We start from the raw sequence: 21,882 nt of genomic DNA, 5'->3' as shown, positions 1-21,882 counted from the left end.
TGCAATGTGGGTTGTTTTTCCACATGCTCATAAAAAAAGGCAAGACGAGACTATTAAAAGAGTATTGAAGCATCTCACGAGCTCAATTCTCCTTAAATTCCTTTGCTGGTTATTTCTCTGATGTTTCCTCCAACCTGACACAGCTGCATTCAGCCAGCAGTGAATAAAAACCTGTGCCGAGAGGCTGGCATCACTCCCGACGGGATTCCTCAGTGCCCCTTTCACGGGTGCACTGTATCTCCCAATGAAATGTTCCTCGGTCTTTCTAGAAGCATCTCGGGAAGAGTTGTAGCAAAGACAAAAAGCACAAAGGCAAGGGCAGTGACAGCAGCGACAAAGTCAGGATGGGTTTGGAAGAAAGGTCAAGGTCTGAAAGACAGTCCCTGGAGCAAACTAAGTCACCCAAACAAGAGAAAGGAGCAAAGAAATAAAAAATTAAGAGGTTGAGATCTACTAGAGTGCCACAGAAACAAAAGAAAGGTGTCCAGAGAGACATGTGAAAACATGTGGAGAGAAGAGGATCCTCAACAGGAAAACAGTAGGATCCTGTAGACTTAATGGAGAATAAACAGGAGATGCTTTTCTTTCAGCTCTAGAGTCCGTGCAGGTGCCTTCCACGCTCATCTCATTATAATCCAGCAATAAGAATGAAACACCTCGAGAAGATAAAGACCGATGACCGAGTTCTGCCTTGCTGGGCACCGTGTGCTCCGCCCGGGGGCCGCTCCCCAGACACCAGCCCCACAGAACTCGGGGACTTCACAAACGCTGCAGAAAAACTGGTGTAAAAGAAATAAAGAGAACAGTCAAAAGGGCAGGTAGTTGCAGATGTTGAAAAACAACTCATCGGAGACTAAATTAAATTAGTCCTATCAAGAAAAGCTTTGAGGTACCTTCCAAAAATTAGAGTCGCCTCCAAATGGCGGTGAGAGAGAAAAGAAACATTCTAGCAGGCTAGATCACAAGCCCTAAGAAATTGAAGCCAAAAAAGATTTTAAAAGGGAGAAAACTGACCTCCTGAGGATATTGGAGGAAAGACTTTTCCCAAAGATAAGAAGCTGGAAGGCTACGGGAGAATGTTTGTTGACTAAATGATGGAAGCACGAGAAATAAATGAAATATGTGGGTCAGTGTTTACTACAGAGGAATTTATGGAGGTTTCCACATTAAAGCTTTTCTTTATGAGGGATGAGCTGGAGAAGTCATCTCAAAGTGAAGATCACTAGAAGAGGCTTTAAACTGAATAAATAAAATTAGCAGCAACAAAATTCCTGTATGGGACAGTATCTGCTGAGAGGCAGAGAAAGGTGCTCAAATATGAAATAATCTGACTACATCAGGCCTGAGATTTAAGGACTAGAATGACAAATGAATCTGAACTCTGATGGATGCAAATCACTACAAACATAGCAATGGGCTCTGACCCACTCTCGCCTGCTGAGGAGATCTTGGCCACCCAGAAAAGGTGGAAAAGCACAAGGGGGAGGAGGAGCCATCTGCAAAAATCACCTCATCACCTAACGTTTTCATCATTAAAGAATATTTTTGACGTTTTCCTTCACCACAACTGACTCAAAAATAGCTTCACTGTTGGATCTCCCCTTCCTTTGAACCTATGTATGAATTAAGGAAGTTGTAATTCTTAATAAATAAGCACACAGGCCAAAGAGCAACCAGTGCTACTCATTGTTTAGGGAAGTAATTTGGCATTTAATGAGTTCTTTATGGTAGCAGAAGAAGAAAGTAATTAACAATTCATGTTGGGAGGGCCCCTGGCACTTCCTATTAGCAAGCACAGTAGTTGTGTTTTTTTTTATAACACAATCTTGCATATTTGCTAAATCATTTGTGTTCATGTTATCCTGACTTTTGTTAGATGAACAAATTAAATCCATATGTAAAACCAAACAATTAGAAAACAACTAAAAGGTTATATATTAAATGCTGATTTGGTACTGTCTTGCAGAATGCTCTCCTGAGCAATAGCTTAAAGATAAAGGGAAATCTGAAAGAGGAATTTTATTAAAAAGTTAAATTAGTTAGGGATTTTTCCATTCATCACTATGAATCCAATCAGGAATCACTGACGCTGGAGGCAAAATTATATGCTCAGTGGAGAGTTTTCTCTGTTTTTTATTATTGTATTTTTATTATTGTTCCTATTCTCCCTGCTTTGGAAAGACAGTCATTGAAACAAAGTCTAGACCTGGAAATGTAGCTTTCCATTGATGTACAGTCCAGAAAAAAAGAGAAAAGGTAAAAAGCAGAAAACAAACAAATAAAGGCTGAAATATTGTGTTCAATCCAACATATACTAATACATTTTCTTAACCTTCTTAATTTGGTTAAACTGATTCTAAAATAATTTTGATTCGCTGTGTAAAGCTGTTGCAGAAAAATAATTGCAAAGAATGGCGCTCAACATTTTTCAGAATGGTTGTTACACTAAGGCTCAAAAGATGCTCTGAGAATAACAATACTGTACAAACACTGGGCATTGCGTTTCCCAAGCTCGTATTTAATTACTGACATTTTCAGATAAATGGATACTTAAATTTTTTCTGTCTCACGTTTTTATAGATCTAATGTATCTGAATAAATACAACTAAACATTCCACTGACTAACCTTCTAGGTACCATCTAGATAAAAAAGTGTAAATCTAATCAGCGAAATGCCAGGAAAAGACCCAATTTAAAAAAATATTACATTTTTTTAATAATCTCTTTCTTTTTCTTATTGCTAACCCATCACCTAATAGGCAAGAAGGCAGTTAGCGGCTGGGCACGGCAGAAGCAGCGCGGTGACGCGAGGGGCATCGCTCCCCGTCTGATGGGGGAACGAGAGCCAGACCCGAACACGGGCTGTTCCTCCCTCCCCTGCCGAAGGGGCTGGAAGTGATCGGAACTGCACAGAGACAGAAACCACTGACTCCGGAGGAATGTGCGGCATGCTCTCTCCTTTGTTTTCCAGCATGTTTGACTATTAAAAGAAAACATCGTCTCTAGCTTTGAGTCTTTCCAACTACAACACCGGCCAAAGCGAAAAGGTGCCGAGCGCCTTCTGAGAAGGTGCGGAGCTCTGTGAGTTCCCAGCCTTCTGACACTGAAACACGTCTGCAGCTTTCAAACTCCTAACATTTCTGTGCAATAAAACTGCCCTGCTGGTACTGAACCTAATGAGTACCACGTGCCCCATCCCTCATGTAAGCATGTTTTGGAGAATACTTTCTACAATAGCTCATCTGTGGATTCAACCACAAATGAAATGTCTTGCTTATGCCGCACTCCCTTTCCTGCCTGCCTGCGCAGAATAAAACGAGCTGTTTCTTCAGTTGTCAGGCAGCTTGTCTCTCTTCTTCAGTCTGAACACATTCAGCATCCCTCCAGGGCTGTTGTATATCTAAATTCCCTATATGCACATACATGCAGACACACGCAAATATCAATATATCATGATAGTTTCCTGTTGCCATGCAAACTGGAAACAAAAATGGAATACTTCTGACTTTACAAGCCTTTATGGAACATTCTATCACTGAAAAGCTATTGGTTCTAGTATATACATATCTGACGACAACAGAGTCATATAAATTGCAAAGTAATTTCAGTTAAAAAAATAATAAAATTCCAGCCGGACCTTAAATCTTGTAAAAAGATGAAAATTAACATTTTTAAAATTAAAAACCATCTAGTTGGTTTCTTACTTATACACTCCCACTATCAACTAAATCACCCAGCCATTCACCAACATCTCTGAGGAAGCTTTCTATCCACAGTTAGAGCTTATTACCACTCCTTAGGAAAAACATTTTGGAAAAAAGGATTTTTATCCTCGGTCTGTGTTAAAAGCTTGCAGGTTCTCCTTTTATTTATTCTCTCACTTTTTATTTAATGGATTCCTGGGAAAAACGGGCTTTTCTGACCCTTTCATGTCAGCCTCTCAAAATAATTTCTTACACTGTATGTAGCAAGGTTCCCTAATTCTCGGTTACTTGGGAGAACAAAAGACGGAATGGTTCCTTGTGAATTTGTGGTGGTATTACCACTAGACCACTAGCCCAGCTCTCAATACCTCACAGAGCTAAAATGAGTCAGATTTTGATACGAACCGCTATTTCATGTTCTTAATTGAAATTTGAACAGGTTTCTGGTATGCTTCTAGAGTATGGTTTGAGAAAAGCTACATACTAGTTTGTTTTTAAATCTTAGGGAGCTCAACAGCCTTCCAAGGTTACTCTGCTGTTGTTTACACAGCATCACTCCCAAATGGTAGAGGAGGATGCTCAGACCTGACACAGGAAATCATTAAAATTCCTGGTATTCTTGAAGCAAACTTCTGCACAGCTCTGTCCTCTTTCCGCTGCCCTTGCACACCAGCTACACCACTTAACAAACTTCTGCCATGAGATGGACTATTCTATGTCATTGATCAAAAGTGCATTTTTTTAAGGCAACCATATAGCGCATGTGAATTAAAGAAAAGCAAACGGAATGCATTTGTCGTTTCCTCAGCAATATTTTGCTGTCCTTAAAAGCTTTCTGAGGAACTAAACATACTTCATTAGCATTAATCAGTTAATTCTCATAACCCATTTGTGAGTTACTGTCCCAGTTTAAAGTCGAGGAAATAAAGGCAAAAAGATCAAATGGCTTCTTTAGGGTCACAACAGAAATAGTGAAGTTTGTATTTCAGCAATATGCAGAGGCTGTGTCTGAGATTTATGCCTTAGGGGCTGCACAAATGAACATGGTTTCCAACCCCACAGAACTTAAATTCTAAATGAAGACAAATACGAGGTTATGGTGGAAATGGAGGCACAAAGGCGCAAAGTGACTTGCCTATAGTCACACAGACAGAAATCCAGATCTCTGATGCCACACTGAGATAAACACAGTATAAATGTCAAACCTGCTTGCGAGATAAAGTCCAGACATGCAATTCCATGCCAGAGGAACCAAACTACCCTTTTCTTCCCTCCACCAACATTTTCTCATTCTTCTTCCTTTTTTATATGGTCTTAATCTCATATGTTATTACAAACATTTTCTTGTACCTAGATTGAGTCTTGGATGGGAAACAAAGCTTTAGCTTTCTCAGAGAAGCCACATTCTCCTGTATAACAGATAAATAACATGACCCTCCCTTTAGCTCCTGAAACTGCAGATACTCTGTCACATATGTCCCATCAATGTTTTGGCAGAGCTATTCCAGTAACCATTGTCGGGAAGCAATAAATTGGGAAATACCTATCACAGAACTTCTTATGTGCAAGTCCACAAGAAGACACATTAAAATGCCTGCATTTTTTCTATTCCTTTCATTTCAGTTAGCAACATATAAAGACTGCGTAGGTTCTTCTCAAATAAAACCAACAAGTGAAGCAGTCTTTCTAAACAACTGAGATAGTTAATGGTAAGATGAAGTCTAACAAGAAATCATCGGAATTATCAAGAAGTGGGTTTTTTTTTTTTACAGTTTAATTCACTTCGGGAATTATGTGAAAGATTAAATAGGCTATATAACAAGTTTTGGAGTGTGTTATTGGGCGTACTTGATTACCAAGTATCAAAGTTCTGGAGAAAATCATGTTGCACAGAGCATGAACTGCTGGGGATTGACCCTGTGGTACAACGAGACCTCCAGTGGATCAGCCACAGTCACGGGGGAGCAGGAACCATCTGCCACGTTCCTTCTTTGCATTCCCCACGCAGACAAGCAGCGCAGAGAACCAGATGCTGGGTCAGGCCTTGGTTCTGGTCATGAGGAGAACATTAGTGAGACTGTGTGACTCAAGTAAAACATGAAATAAATGCAATCTCTTCAAAATTGCAATCTTTGAAAGAGAATAAAAGACTGTTGTCTCTTCCATAGTTTACCTGGGCTGCTCCTAAGAACAGCTCAGAAAGAAGTCTTCTGTTAGCTGTAAAAGATTATACCTTGTCAGGTTTGACCTAGGGCTTATATTGACTATTTAATACTTGAATATTTGAACGTCTCTTTATAACGATCAAAATTAAAAGTTTTCTTATTGTGATATTAAAAACAAAGCAAAGTTTTCCTCCTCCTTCACGTAGATTAAAAAATGATATTTTTTCTGTAAGTGTTTTTATACAAGGGCTAAGTCTTGTTAAATTTGGTCTAAGGCAATTAACCTATTTCTTACTGTCAGATTTAATTGTAATTTGACCTAATTGAAGACTAAAACCTGTGCTACACCTGTCCGAATTACCTTTTTGTATTAAGCCTGAAAAAACATCACAGCTGGAATATACTGCACACAGAGGAATGAAACAAACTCAAATGAGGGGCTGCTACGCTTTGGATAAGCGTTTTGGAGGTTAAGTATTTCTGGGAGATAAAGAGATGTTCTGTTGGTTTCAGTATGCATAAATGGGTCTCTCCTAACCTCTCCCTGGGTAACTGTCAATGAAATTGCTCCAGATATACACCAGTATTAGTCACAAGTGAAACAAGAAATCTACTTTTAAGGAATGACCCAGAACTTAAAGAAAACACAGAGAGCAGCTGTATTTTAACAGCTTCCAATCCACTGATTTCTAAGCGTTTCAGGCAACTGCACTAACATAAAGGTCTTGCTCTCTACCACTTGTTTATCACCCTCTACTACGAACACATGGGAACATATTTGGAATGCAACTAGATGCTCCCGTGAACTGAACTGGTGTGACCAGGAATTCTATGTTATATAATTCATCCTGGTTTTCAGTCTAGGGTAAATCATATCATCAGAAAGTCAGTGTGTAATTTGTGTTGTGTTTTGGTTTAAAAAAAAGTATTTTGAATAATTTATTTTTAAAGACATAGCTTGTTCAGCATTTAAGCTGAATAATCAGGATATATGTATACATGTGTATGTATGTCACAAAATGTTACACCTGTAAACAATTCAAAGATCCTCTCTATACTACATCTATCATATATATGAGCTTGTTTGGAGACTGCCCATATGTGTCCCCGTTCTATTTTAGAGTCCTGCTCTAAATTACAGACAACCAGAAGTGGGAGGCAGTCTCAGTATTTGCAAAAAAAGTTATAAATACTTTATAGCGGCTTGTTAGAGCAGAAGAAATCACTTGACTGGACCAAGGTCTGTGGCATTTGTCATTCTGGTAAAGCTTGTTTTGACTACACTGGAGACTGCATGGGATGACTGAAGATGTTGGGTTCTGTCTCTTTTGTCTGAAAAATGACCAGCAACCAGCAACCAAAATGACTATCGCATTTTGACAGACAGAAAACAACTATTCTGCTGATTCTGTAAGAGCTTATGGTTTTCTTTTTGTTTTGGTGGATGCTCAAGGCTATACTTCTACCTCCGCTGTATGTAAAGCGCCCTTCTTGTTGTAACAGGCAGTAGCAGGACAGAAAAAGACATTTTGCGATTGGACTTAGCTCATGTATTACTGACCTACAGCCCAACTGCACAAAGAGAGCCTGTGACCCCATAAATTCTGCAACTGTAAAAGGCCACGGCTATGTCAACCGATTCATTTCTCTGTTACTGGAAAACTGACTTTGCACCAGTAACATGCTGTACTTTAAAGGTCACAGTGAACAGGGCTCTGATAAATCAGGCTTGACAACCACATAGCGGGTCCATGATAACAAAACAAGAAGCTTTAAAATAAGTAAACAATAAAGTAGGTAGAACAGCCAGAATTCTATTTTAGCCTGATTGGAACAGAAAAACTCTAAGTATGAAAGCAGCACATTTTCTGCTGTCTGGGGCATTTTTCAGGTGCCCATCACAGTATTAATTCCAGGAGAGAAGGAATCTCATACAATTCTCTATCCCATATACTTACTACTACATACATGCAGAAAACTTGCCCATTTCTTCAGAGAAAAATATTTCAATTCCTAAAAAGAAATTACGCTTCAAACTTCCTGCCCATAATGGTAACTGCAGTTGTCACCTATTATAAAACTGAAAATAGAATGATGAGATCAAATACATCCAAATAAAATTTAATATACCAGATCCTCTGGAATAACAAAGCAATGTCTGATAGATGACCAAGTTTGCAAGTGAGAGAGTTGGGCAAGAATATGCTTCTGGCTTTCACAGAGAGCCAATTTTACCCTGAAGATACACTCAGTTGAGTACAGTGTTGTTGATTATTGCTTTCTGTGTATTTTAAGCATGCATAGACTGACACTTGATTTATATAATCCAGCTTTATCAGTGTACTCAAGTTGCTTGCTTGTCTCAGCAGTGAGAAAGCAACATTCTGCATCCATAAGGGCTTGCTCCAACTTTCAAGTTTCTTATGCAAGTTCAAACATAAGAATTTCATTAAAAAATATAACCCATATATTGAAAGTCCTGCCTTTGTGGAGCATTCTGTTTTATTTTCGGTCAATTTTATTCTTATACCACTATTGTAAAATAAGCCTAAATGAACACCCTTAACTGTAATTAATTTAGCAGGAAGATACAGGTATTCAGCATTAACCAGGATCTTTTTCCCCAACTACTCTGAACTACCTTAACAATCCCAATAGTGCTACACCCAACTAATTAAATTTGGATTATGACTGTTTTCTGTTATCACAGCAATCACAGTGTGATTGATTACTTTGCTGGAAAAAACATGAGGCACTGGATATGTCTATTTTGTCAAATAAGGTATACTGCAGAGATTCATGAGCTAGTGCTACCTTGAACTAATATTTTCATATGGCATGACACACTGCCAGTAGAGATAACAGGTACATAAAAACGAGTAACTGTGTTTATTATTTTCTTTGAACAGAAATAATTAGATTTCTTAAAAACAAGAGCAGGATGCTGAAATACTGCATGTAATGGTGACTAAAGACTACAATCCATTAAATGAATGGAGAACAAAAGTGTTTCAGGATGGCTGCTGCAGTTTTTTGTCCATAAAGAAGAGCTTAGATAACAGGTATATGACCAAGGAGACAGGCCAGAAAAATGTCAACTGATCCACTGTAAAGAAGCTTATCAAAAACTGTAAATAATTCTGCTTGGATATCACAAATACAGCTCTTCATACAGACCTGAATGCTTGGTTAATTGTATGTGGCTTTTTCATTGATGTGATATGAAAACTCCCAAGGCAGCTTCTAAATTTTATCTAAGACTTCCTTTTCCTCATTTAAAGCTGAATGATTTCCTTCTATGGTTTTATCATCAGGCCAGAAAGGCTGATAAGATTGTTTCCTTCCTCTGTTAGATATGTTTGGACTTCTGCCATCCCACCTTGAAAAATAATACATTTACTCTCCTGTCCTGTGCAGAAGCAACAAGTGGGAGGTGACTAGTTTCATTCATAAAATGTAGCTGGAAGATTAATTTAAGCAATAGAAGAATCAATCTAAGAGACAGGTTCGCATTTGAGGTACTCCAATTCTCAATCATCGCACTTCCTGCTGCTATAAGGGCAATTGTAAGAGTACCACGGAGCAAATCTCTTCTCAGAAGACTGCCTGGCTGTGAACTCTCTTCCTGAGGGAGGTTTTAAGGGTCCTAAACTCTCCTCCTGCCTCTCCCTTATTTTTCCACTCCTCCCTCCTCTTCCCCATTACACACTTTGGATGCAGAGCCCTATTTGCAGCTCTTTGCACACCAGAACGAGGCGGCTGTGGGGGAGATGAAAGCATGACCTCATTTCGTCCTGCACTGCACTTCTCCCGCGAAGGAGAATTTCTAGGGCTGCAGCCAGAAGTGATTCTGTACTTCTGTGGCACAACGGGAAAGCTCTTTCCCTTCCTACTGCATCCCCACAGCAGGAAGAATAATTTTGGACTTAACAGAATCTTCAGAATTTATCATACATGCTCTTGCATCCCATATTGGACTACAGCCCAACATGTGAGTGAGTGCTGCAGCTATAGGGAGCTTGATAATACAGCTCGTGTATATAAATGTTAAGAGGCGTGAATCATTAAAGTTATCTGTTTCCTGAACACAAGCACAAAGGCAGCAGCTGTTTTTACAAGACAAACAATATAACATCCTCCTGGACCTAACAGAAAGAATCAGTCCTGAACTGCTATATATTGCTTTAAATAAAAAAGACCCCCATCAACTAATAAAGTTTCCATAACTTTTGAGCCATATTTAATTTTTGAGACAGTCTTCTAACATAGTTACCCTCAGTCTGATGTAGCATTCTCACTTCTTTGCCAAAAGACATTCTGCAGCACTTAATGCAATCTGAATTTCATGTTGCCTCTCCAGAAATGGGTGTGTTTCATGGAGGAGCGATGTCTCTTCACATGGGCATGACACAGTCCGTTATTGCATCAAAGTTCATCAGCCCGGAATGCAGGGGTGATACAAAGGGGCTTTTTCACTGCCGTTCTCCTTTGGCTCGCTCTGCTTCAGCTGCAGCAGCACCAATGAAGCCACCAGTTGGTGCTGGCTGCTCACCCCGAGACGTGCGCCCAACCTGGCAGCCACTTTGTGCAGCTCACAATGCACCTGCCTTGGGGTGACACAGCCCCGAGGTCCCCGTCCTGCCCCTCCTGCATTCCTGTGCCTACATTCCCCCCTTTCTCCTCTAAGTTCCCTTACCTTCTTGTACTCCAGTCTCCAGCCTCCTTGTTCTTACCATTTTCCTCTTTTCCTCTCCCCAGATACTTCATTTTCCTTCATGTCCACCTCCACCCATCCTCTGAATTCTTTCTGAGCTACATGTGGAGCAAAGCACAGTGTACGAAGCACTTCAGATGCCTTCCTTACGAGGCTGTCCTAGAACCACCATTATATCCTTTGTGCTCACTCAACCATCGCTGCTTCAACAAATACTGAGATACTACGGAGCTCGGGGCATTTCTTTGAATGGCCCAGAAAACCTGTGACGTGTTTCCTGCCCAGGAAACTATTGTGACAAGGGTGGAACGGGCTGCCTATGCCTATGTCACATACATAAAAAATTCTTTTCATGCAATGGATTTTTCTTAGGGGCATTATCTGCTTGATAATACAAATACAATATACAAAATTAATCAGGTTATTTTTTAAGAGAAAATACACATATATGTGTATATACACATATATATACACACATATACCTAAGTACTTACACAGAAGTGGATTCGTTTTTTAAAAAAAATTTCTTCAACTCTATAAAAGCCTAAGCAAACAAATTCTACGCTCCCAAGCTTCGAAAAAATAGTGCCATCCATTCAACTGCTGAGAGCGGCAGTTGCAAGAATATGGAACAAATTAAATTCCTAAATTATGATACGGTTAAGTTGAATATGGCTTGGAAAAACTGCATTTCTAGTGAAAACAAACCTCTTGAGGAAATTTAAGAGGTGAAGTCATGATGTGGGCTACTTACTGCTAGAAGAAAACAATATCATCCCATGCTGAAATGCTGATTGATCTGGCAGTAATCTGAATACTGGGGGTTTAAAAGTATTATTCTTCAAAAGATTTCAGTTTCCAGATTCATTAAAAGCTGAGTTTTAACTCTAAAATCTGAATCTTGTACCTTTACCACAGCAAAGAGCAATGTAAACAGGGTAAGAGAAGCAACACATTGAGAAATCTTGCAAAGTAATTGGGTTTAATTTTCCGTGACATAAAAATATGTGGTCTAGTGGTCTGGGTACAGTAGCAAAACCCAGGAATTTCATATTTCCAGTCCTGCCTGGATCCATCAATGGCCTTACAAAAGTTCTGCTGAGCTATCTGCCTTAGCTTTCCAGAGTGGGAAAAGTTCAGTAAGAAGCAATGATAATAATCTAATGATTTTTTTACTACAAAGGAAGAGACCTGTAACTTTCAAATGGGACAGAACAATTTCTCTAATTGGTCCATTAAGGAATAACACCAAAAGATTATGGAATAAAATATTTGCTTCTTTTGTGGTCGCAGCAAAAGTTGGACATTTGTGGAAAAGACCTAAAAAAATGTAGCATAGATTGAAAAAACACAGGTTCTACAAAAAGAGAAAAATGTTCTACAGGAACGTTACTTGTCTAAAAAACTATATAATTTTCTAGAGAATCAGAGTCTTTTAAAAAAATTTAGACGTTTGTAAAAGAAATATCAATTTATGTCTATACTGATTATTATGATAAGTGTTCTGATTTCATATTTATAGATAGCTTGTAATTTTTTACTAGAACTGGAAAGACATCCTTTAAAGAAAGAATCGAATTTCCATGCCTGCAGCTGTGTATTTTTTGTTGTTTAGACTTTACAGTAAAATTTTACCTAGGAAGTTCTTTGCTCTTGCTTTTATACTTGGCAACTTAAATATAACATACAGTAAATATATATAGAAGATGAAGAAATGTCACTGTATGTTTGAAACAGATTCTTGATCTTACTGCATTAGGAGACATTTTTTTGTTTTTCTCCTCTGTGTTATGAAGTTGTCACTTCACAGGATGTTATTTTGACACAATCCCAACAGTCAGCACTTCTGAGGAAGATGATGTAGCATTCTCTGCTCCCTCCAGCTCCGCACAGTATCTGCTCATCCATCATCTATCATCTTCATAGGAGTCATAGCTCTGTGAATTCAGTGGCAGAAGGATAACGCACATCGCAGCTGGATAAATGCGAATTAATACTTCCAAAAATACAGATTTAGAAAGTTAACTTTATACTACTTCTTAATGTATATATTCTGCCATATTCGTTTAATCAAGCCATTAAATCAAAACCGCTAGATTGCCTCTGCTTTTATGAAGTTAGCCAGCTTTTTAACATTGTACTGCATGGGAACAGGATCGGATCTGTGATAAAAGTTATGAAACTGAAGAAAATCAGCTCAAAGGCAAGTTCATTAGATTCTCTGAACCTGAAGTTTTCCTTCCTCAAAATACATCCTCATTCCTCCTGTTATGTTTTTAATATAACTTATGATATGCTTTGTCTCAAATAACATCTAAAATTGTAAATATAGACTCCTAGATGCCTTTGTATCATTTGCCTCTATTTGCTAAAACTTCTTGGTAATTTAGTTCTTTTCCAAAACTTAGCTTTGTATGCTGAGATCATTCTCCTCATTTCTGGAAGCTGAAAGCTTCACAAGACCCAGAGAGCTCCAAATGAACTGGACATGTGGCCCTTCAGCCAGATGTCGGCTGGGAACGTGTGGCATTCCCTGGCTCAGAAGCATAAATGTAAAAGCTGGAAAATGGAATAACGGTACACTTCAGAAATCGCTTATTTCATTATTTCTGTCTGTATGCAGCTCGAAAACCTGTGGAGGCTGTGATTTTCCTTGACTTAAATAACTGAAAATGATGAAAGAAACCTTACATATTTCTGGCACGATAATTCTTAGTCTGTTGTTTGAATAATTCTTTAAGCATTTGCCATTCCAAATGTGTATTTTGAGTGGTGTTCCCAGAAACTGAGGTCAGCAGAGAGGTTTTCATTCCTTTGTTGACAAATCACAGATAGGTAATTATAGTATGTAAGTATGGAAAAGTGATTTTATAAGTGCTGGGATTTTTTTCAAGTATTCTTCCAGTTCCAATCAGTCCTCTGCATCCACTCATCCACATCTTCCTCAGGTACTTCTGTCCTTTCAGAAAATCCTCTACAATTTAAAAAGTCAGTAACACGATCACCCTCCTTCTTTAAATCAAGCTCTCCTGTTTTCTGTTACAATGCAAGCATTTTCAAACAATGACAGAGAGAGAGAAGTCAAGCTAAGACATCGACTTGGTTTTATGCCTTATAGACCTGCTCTTATCCTGTATCATAGTACCCTGACTGTGAACAGCTGTTTTTTGAGTTTCTTTGAATTTCTTACCCTTGTTTTCATTTCCCAGTGTTAGTGAGACAGTATTATTTTAATGTCATTTGAATTGTGATAGTATCTAGAAACTTCAGCTATACGTATTGTGATGTCTCCTGTGCAAAGTAATAAATGACAGTCCCTGATAATTCAAGAAAGAAGCAGCTGTTTGCTCTGCTAAGGCATGATAGTCCATTCCTTGTATTTCCAGCGGACTTTGTTCATCAGTTCCTAAATGTTTTAAATGTAAAAGTGATTTTGTTTCTAGCACTGACTCTGGGAGACTATTGCACAATCTAGTAGGTCTCTCTGTCACAAAGTGCTTCCTGCTGTCCAGCCTACATCTTCTGTTTCCTTTTTAACACACAATGTTCCTGTTTGTCCTGCTCATACATCTCGAAGAGTGGAATCCCTCTTAAGGGCCACTATGGGGTTTTGGAAGGTTGGGTTCTTTCACATTTGTGATAACTTTACAGGAAGTAATATGCTTCTCATAATTTTCTCATTGTATATTTTGAAGTATAAAGTAAATAAACAACTATAACGAGCCATCGGGATGCTCAGTAACAGAAGAATATCAGCTTGTAGTTATACAGAGAATAAAACTGCTTCATCCTAGGCTTAACCTGTAATATTTTCCTTATATACTATCCTGTTTGCCACTGGACTGTTTTTTCTGTCATCATTCTTGCATCATTTTTTTGTTGACCACCCTACTGTGCAAATTGCATGATATTTTGACACTCAGTCAAAAATATTCAATCTGTATTATCTTTCCTTTTTTCACTTCAGCTAACATTAAGTGAATTCATTTTCAGTTCATGATTTGGGAGAAGATGGAGACAACCTGGACCTTTGCCTATGTTCAGAGTAGGTCAAAGCCTTTAAGCACCCAGCTGTCAAGTCAGATTCTTCCCTAATACAGGAAAAAAAAGGGATGTGCTTTTAAATTTGAGTTACAACATTTTTGGTAATTTGACATGGTTATTGGCAACTGTGAAGCTCTGAGTGTCCGAAGAGAAATTAAGAGTGTTGTATTCAATGCCTCAGTTTTTAGATTACCATTTTTTCAATTGGGTGGCATAGGGAAAAAACCCACATTCCTTTATTTGTAGGCTGGGCATATATATAGTTTTTAAATTTATGTTTTTCCTAATCCTTGAAGAGCCTTTACAGATACCATCTGACTTTAGATTTACAGGACTAAATTAATCCCTGGACCCAATCTACTGACAAATATCATTCTACATGAAAAAAATACTCAACCCCTAAACTTGAAAAGAAGCTGTGCCATGTCTGAATAATTTAATATATTTAGTAAGACTATAATCCTAGTGATCTCACTTTTAAAAACTTATTGTTTTCTAGTTGAAAAATCTAAACCACAGCAGATGGAATCTACGTATGTCTATTGGTCACTACATTCTTCAGGCAGGAGAAATCCTGCTTGCAATTAGAGTGAAAGCACAGTGGCTGCCAAACATCTGTGAGAAATTGAACACTATTCATTTATAATCTGAAACCTGAGTGGACAACTAGTTGTTGGCCTCTTCTGTCTAGACTGATGTTGTTCCCCAGCCCTACCTCCACGTAAAAGGGTCAGCCAGGGACTGGCAGGACAGAAAATGGTCCAAATGATGAACACTTTTAATTCAAGTAACCAGAGTTCACTAGCACACTCTTTTCTTCCATCTCCATCAAGACATCAGTAAAAGCAAAGCATGATTTTAAAGTTGACAGTTATAAAATAAATGCCTGGCAGAGGTTCTAAGAAAAGGCACGACCTGGTTTTAATTTGTATTACGTAGATAGCCTCTAAAAGTGAAAAAGCATGTGGTATGCTCGAGGCCCCTTGCAACTAAAAGACTGGAATGAGAGTAAGTTCATTTATGCCCTCACAGTCCTTTCCACACGAAGGTGCTTTTTTAATCACTCAAGAGTTTCATACTTAACTCTTTCTTTAGGCTCTTACCTCTAATAAAAACCTGTCATACAAAGAACACTGTGGAGTGTTAGTTAAGCTTCCCAAATTATGCTTCGGCTGAGAAAAGGTAAGTATTATAGTCCTTCATTTGACAGAATGGTGAAGTGATTTATAGCAATACATTTTTAGAAAAAGACAATGAGGGAGATGTCTAAATACACATGCCAACATTTTGAATTAAGAGCAACTATAGGTAGATAGAGGCTGAATTTTGAAGGATTGATCATTCAAAAACTCAACTAAGTTTAATTACTAATTTCCAACATAAACAAGCCCAGCTATGAAGTCGTATGTATATATGAAAACTGCTCCCTCCACTGTATCAGTGTTGCTATAATGAACTAAACATCATTCTGTTGGCAAGGTGGAAAGATCTGGATCCAGTTACCGAAGCCAGCAGAGCACAGTGAATAGGCAACATCTCCACAGAGGTGATTCCCAATGAAACTGGAGTGATGCCATGACAGATCACAGTATCGAAGGCAGGAAGCTGGAGGAACATCATATTGATGAGGTCTCATCTATTTAATCCATTTTGAAAATCTGCCTTTTTTGTGAATAAGAGCTGTGCTTATTCTTCAGACTTCAGTATCTGCCCTTTTCATCTGTGAAGTGGGAGGGTATCAGCTTGCAGGATGACCCTATTGTTATTTTAACAAAGCTTTTAGCATTTAATCATTATGATACAGTTTTGTACCAAGAAAATTAGATACAAGAATTTGTATAATAACATCTGTGATTAACAAGATGAAATGCCTCTTTTTTGGTTCCCATGGCATTATCTCTACAGAGAACTGGATGTTTTTTCTTTTAAAAATGTTAAGTAAATCTGTGAATTCTATTGTACTTTTATTCATTTTAATAGCATAAATGTTCTGATTCATGGGAAGCACTTTTTTGCTTTTAATGACACAGTATGTAACAGGTTTTATGACACAGTATATAACAGGTTTACGCTAAATCCTTAATCATATTCCTCCTGTTTAGCTTTTGCTCTTGGATATAAAAACAGAAATGGTCACCGTACTGCAAGCCTGGAGAAAGATGAAAGAGACAGCTAAAAAAATAAAGCAAGTACACATAACTACAACGAAGATTGCTGATAAGCACATCACAGTGGGTGTAACGATCACACAGTACAGTTATGACCACGCTCAAAGTTTGAGTGGAAACTTGGTGTTTGACTGAAGAGATCAGAGACATAAAGCTTGTAAATACATTACAGCTTACTTCTAGTAAAAACATTTCTTATTACCATAAAGTCTAGACCTAACTGAGATTGGAATTCAACTCTTCACAGGTACTATGCAGTTAATACACTAGATAATATTTGACAAATATACCTGCCCAAGAAAACATACGATCTAAAAAGGATAGAAGCAAATCTGGAAGAACGGTGCTATTTTTTCCATTTTACAGGTTGGAAACTAGAACACAAATTGGTTCTGAGCTTAACCCAAAATATGAGGATTTCTATGGGCTTTGGCTAGACTCTTGGATCATATCAACATTGTTTCCAAGTGTCACCTCAGTAAGTGCCAGACTGTGCACAGCACAGTGCAAGGGGGTTTTGGCAAGACGGTGCGATAAGGCAGGCAGCTCAGTGGAGTACGTGATACTGGCAGCAGGGACATCACCGATCATCACCGGGAATGTCTGCAAGGACATATGGGAGGACTCGGTAAATCCGGGTGTTTCTGGAAACTCCCCTTAGTTCACCAACCATATGTCTTCGTGACTCCAAGGGCTATCAAAATGTAAGACTGAGATCATAAGGAATTTTGTCTTTAAGCACACTATCCCAGGCATTTTTTAATGCACACATGAGGTAATTCAATATTATAAGCATTTGAATTTAGATCTAAGCTTCCCATAATTCAGAAATAACCTGTCCCTCTAGTTTGAGTGCTTAAGAAATTAAACAGTTTAGTTCATCCAAACACATGCAAGTTTGGATGCTTCTCTAGGTCTCTGCAGTCTGCAAAAGCACGGCAAGAAATCTCATAAAAATGTGCATGACTTCAAGGCAAGTCCCATGCCAAGTGTGGCTGCAGCATCAGACCTGAAGAAACACTCTTTTTGCTCAACCTTCATTTTCCAGAAACCCCTCAGCTGGTCCAATTCTGTGCACACGATCCTGGGTACTTGTGTGTGAGTCTTACAGACATTCCCTCCACACCCCAAAGTGGGCTGTATTACACTTTAGGGAAGACTGAGAGAAATTCATCCCAATGATTTAAGAAGACTACAATTAATGAACTAAATCCATGACACTGCCAAACGAAACTAAATTAAAATAAAGAATTCAAGGTTGTCTGTACATTCCATTCTTCACTAAACTTCGTCAGAGTCAGCTCACACTTCTTTCAAACACAACGGACTCGTGATTGCTAGATTTAGTTTTGTACCTTATTGTTTGATTTTAATCACTATTTTGAAAATAAAAATGAATTATGAGATAGATTATAATTTCTATTCTTATTTACTCACACTGCATCTCATAATGTATTCTTTAAAATTTTAAATTGAAGCAGTTCTTTATTAATATTGCATTTCCTGTTGTATTTACACAGACAAAATCACAATATCATTGTTATAAGATTTCTGATGAGTGTGGAACACAGCACTTGCAAAAGATGTGTTCACTTCTTTCCATTTTCAGCAGAGCACATGAGGCCAATATTTTAAAGCTACACAATAAATATACCCTTACAATCGCAGATTAATACAATATCTTCGCTTGAGATTTTAACGTGTCTAGCCATTGGTCCCCTGAAAAATCAAAGTTCAACCCATTTACAATGTGCTTTGCAAAACAGTCTTCAGCGCTGCAGGTTCTGCAGACTTTATGTGGTCTGTTAAAATCTGCACAATAGTTGAAAAATAATAAAATGTAACATATTTATTATTTCAGTGTTCTATATGTTTCCTTATTGCACTTAATGTACTTGAATTTAAACAACAAATTTTGTAATCCTGCAGCCTTTGACAGCTTCAGTTGCTCTGCTGCTTAGTTCTTTTTAAAAAATGTCTATTGTCATCCTTCTTCTTTAATATTTGTTAAAGTTTCCAACACGGCAAATTACCCACCTTTATAAAGCAATGTGCAGATATGAGTAAATATTTAGGACTCAGATCAGGATGCAGCAATGATGATAATACTTAAAATTCTTAATTTTATATTCGATCATTGACAATATTCCTCATATTAACCAGTCATGTTCATCCTCAAAAAATGTATCTCCAGTAGACAATGTACCAGACTCATATAATAATGTAGTGACATACAGAGACAGTATGAAAAATATGTTAACACTGCTTAAAGCTCACCAGCTTCTTTTCATAATTTTTACTGCTTCATTTAAGAAAGTAGTAAAGAAGTGAACAATGCAAAGGTGTTTTTTTAAACTGAAACCTATAGCTCATGATCTAGTATTTTCCGCTAACGTGAACAAAGATGAATACAATGCTTAGGTCAGCCACTGAAAAAACTCATGTGAGTTTCCCTAAGCTTTAAGTCAGACATTCAACCAAAAACTGTAAAAATTCTGTAAAATTGTAAAAACAATTCTGAGACCATCAGTTCTTCCTTAAAACGGCATACCAGCCTGCCTCATACTTTTCACATTAGGCCTTTCTTCTCTTCTGTCTGGGTCCTGAAGTTTATATTACACATAAATGTGTATAAATCACATTTATTTGCATGTTACACAAATACTCATTCTACTTGCTCTGAAAGTCGACTCTACATGTTCAGTACTTTTATTTTATATTGACTTTTAACATAGATTTGTTCAACTCCAGATTTTTCAGCCATCTGCTTACCTTACCCAGTTTATTCTAGTGTATTTCCTCATTTATTTTACACACAGACACCATATCAACATATACTGGAGCCATGGTCTTGCAGCACCAGAGATTGCAGAGGATGATGAGGGCCCCTCAGTGGGTTTTGTAAGTCCCAAACCTTTCCCAGCAGCACAAAATATAGTCACGGCTTTGAGGACTGAATATAAAAGTGAGCCCATGAGACCTTTTGGATGTTAGGAGCTTTGGACAAAGATCAGATGACTCCAATCTGCATGACAATTTGTTTTGTATCAACTTTCTGTAGCACGCACTTTTTTGGTGGGTTGAAGTACCTTTTTTCCTACTAGTACTCAAGTCCTCTTGATGCAAATCCTAGTCTGCTCTGTTTGCTCTCGTTAATCAGAAATTCTTGGAACGATACAAATGCATTTGTATTTTTAGCACACATTATGTCTTTTCCATCTTCAAGACACTTATTTGAGCTACTTCCCTTTCCTATGGGCTAAACTATTTCATTATTCTCGATTGATTAGATGGATTTATTATCATATTCTTATTAGTATGAGATGATATTAGGACTGCTGCCTTCATAAATAGGCCGAAGAAATAGGATACCAGAAATAAAACAAATTAGTATCTTACACTTTTAGCATTTGTTATCACTGGAACAAAACATATGACTTCTGAACAATTTAGCAGGTTAAGAAACTATTCCTCCTAAATGAAGGCCCTCCATTCCTGGTGTACACAAATAGATGCTGAATACAGTGCAGTGCTGGAACAGGGCGTAATTTTGAAGTCTGTAGTGGCCACCCCCAAGAAGAATGCGAGGGAACACGTAAGTAGAAAGGAGAAGAAAAGGGGACGAGCCAGGCAGCAGTGGTGCAATGTACCCTGGGGGGTAAGCTGGTCGTAACAACTCGGCTAATCAACAGTCTAACCTACCTCCTGCTACGCCGACACTGCGGTTCAGCGGATAACGCAACCTCTCAGCACCACCGCGTCTCGGAACAAGCTGTACTTGGCGGCCGGCCACGGTGCCGAGTGAGCCTTCTCCCGCGGGATTCCAGAGCTTCCACAAACACAACAGGTCACTTTCCACTAATACGACATGAAAGAAAGAGATTGAAAACGTCAGCATTGACATTGGCTGCCTGCTGAAATCAGTCTGCAGAACCGAGCTGTGTTTACAATGCCAAAGTTAAAGGGAAATCACGGAACTCCCTCTTCCCCCACCCGACTTCACCTCTCCCACACGCAGACATGCTGCCTGGCCTCAAAAAACGGCTGTGCGGTAATGAATCGGAATCATTTTTAACGAGCGCACACAGCTGGCTTTAGGGTGGCAATGGTTGAATAGTGAGTGCTATATTGCCCAGCTGCAGGGATAACCCAGCCCTACCTGTGGTACTGCAAGCAATGCACAAATATCCAGCGGCACGCCATGCCGGCGTTGCTCTTGCCCTGCTTATCCATGAAAACACCTTTTGTAACATTCTGTACATTTGAAGCATTTCTTCTTTATGTAAAATATTCAAGACATGTAAAGTAGTATTTTGGCTGTAAATTAGCACTGCATGCCTTTTAAGTTCTTATACAGTAGGAAATGCCTTAATCTTAACCATTTGGCTTAGTAATGCACTTGAAGACACTTAAGCAAATGTTGGAGAAATGCTTTTTGTCTTTTCAGATCAGATTAATTTCCATGTTGCTTTCAGATCACACAAGCAAAACCCATACTTGTTAAGTATGAATGAGTAGAATGGCATACAAATAAACTGATGACCTGCAAAAATTACCTAGTTTTTCATGTTAGAAAATATGATCACAAAACTGTAAAATGGAAGACAAAAATTGTTAAAATGCTTTGGAAAGTAATCCATCAGTGTTACTATTACATATTATGCTTCAGAAGAGGCTACATCAAAACACACATGGGACTATCCATTTAGCTCTAGCAGGCTTACAGCTATCTAGATATCTCTCCCAAAAATGTGCTGCGTTTATGCCAAGGAGACTAAATTCTTAAAAACATGAGGAGAACTAGATCAACTCACACAATTGCAGGTATAACCCACGCTATGCAGGAAAGACTGAAAATTTAAATCAGGATGGCTTTGCTTCCTAAACAGTCTTTTGAAACACCAAAAGCCTCAGTAGGCCATTCAGTAAAGCATACCACAATATGAATGCCAATAATATTTTAATCATGCGACATCCTAGACATCCCATTATTTTTACTTTAATGATGAACTGTGAAAAGATGTTGGAAAACACAGGAGAGAGAATATACATTGGTTAGCCAGCCAGCTTTTTGGATTTCTTTAAAA

The 21,882-nt window shown here is 38.3% G+C and overlaps 1 long non-coding RNA gene across 5 annotated transcripts in view; it reads right to left on the bottom strand.

Moving 5' to 3' along the window:
* LOC135993621 (uncharacterized) overlaps positions 1-21,882 on the bottom strand; it is a 50,180-nt gene that overhangs the window by 13,898 nt on the left and 14,400 nt on the right. For all 5 annotated transcript variants that reach the window (XR_010606897.1, XR_010606898.1, XR_010606894.1 and 2 more), the window contains exon 3: positions 20,498-20,653. This is a non-coding gene — a long non-coding RNA (uncharacterized LOC135993621). The remainder of the gene's footprint in view (positions 1-20,497; positions 20,654-21,882) is intronic.

This window comes from Caloenas nicobarica, chromosome 12, assembly GCF_036013445.1.
Source record: "Caloenas nicobarica isolate bCalNic1 chromosome 12, bCalNic1.hap1, whole genome shotgun sequence".
Lineage (NCBI taxonomy): Eukaryota > Metazoa > Chordata > Aves > Columbiformes > Columbidae > Caloenas > Caloenas nicobarica.
This window is presented reverse-complemented; position numbering and strand designations above follow the sequence as displayed.